The 565-nt window shown below is 72.9% G+C and overlaps 1 protein-coding gene across 1 annotated transcript in view; it reads right to left on the reverse strand.

Moving 5' to 3' along the window:
* The window catches only part of H696_05825 (hypothetical protein), a gene marked incomplete at its 3' end in the record, with an annotated part of 2,337 nt that extends 2,157 nt beyond the window's left edge, over window positions 1-180 (reverse strand). The window contains exon 1 of the mRNA XM_009499626.1: window positions 53-180. The remainder of the gene's footprint in view (window positions 1-52) is intronic.
* Between the last annotated feature and the right edge of the window lie 385 nt (window positions 181-565).

Raw genomic sequence — 565 nt, forward strand, 5'->3', positions numbered from 1 at the left:
GGGGGGGGGGGGGGGGGTCCTCCCTGGGCGAGCGATCTGTCCACTTTCGTACCTGGGGCGAGGGGAGGGAGGTGGTGGGGTGTCACTTGGGATTGGCCTCGGGCGTGCGGGGCGCGAGAGCAGAGGGTGCTGGGCGGCGGCTGGGGGGCGCGGATGAGTGTATGTGCGTGTGTGTGTGTGTATGTGTGTGTCGAGCGTCCACGGAAGGGGAGCGGGCGGGGGAGGGGCGGGGATCTCGAGCGGGATGGCAATCACACCAGGCGGCAGGAGAGGGGTGCAGAGGGGGGGGGGGGGGGGGGCAGGGGCGGGCGCGAGAAACTACGGCTCTGGGCATGTCTGCTTGGCTGCTGGGTGTTTTGGCGGCGGCCGCGCCGTCTTTTATATTCCCCCGCCCGTGAGCGTGGGCGACCGGCGGGGGGCAGCGGGGAGGCAGGGGCGGGGCAGGCAGCCCCCGCTGGCGCCCACCGCGTGCCGACATGCGTGTGTGCAGGGCGGATATGCTCGGATCGCCGGGCCTGGGACCTGGCGTGGAGGTGCTACGTGGCCGGGGCCGCAGCTACCGGCC

The sequence above is a fragment of the Fonticula alba genome, assembly GCF_000388065.1.
Source record: "Fonticula alba strain ATCC 38817 unplaced genomic scaffold supercont2.14, whole genome shotgun sequence".
Classification (NCBI taxonomy): Eukaryota; order Rotosphaerida; family Fonticulaceae; genus Fonticula; species Fonticula alba.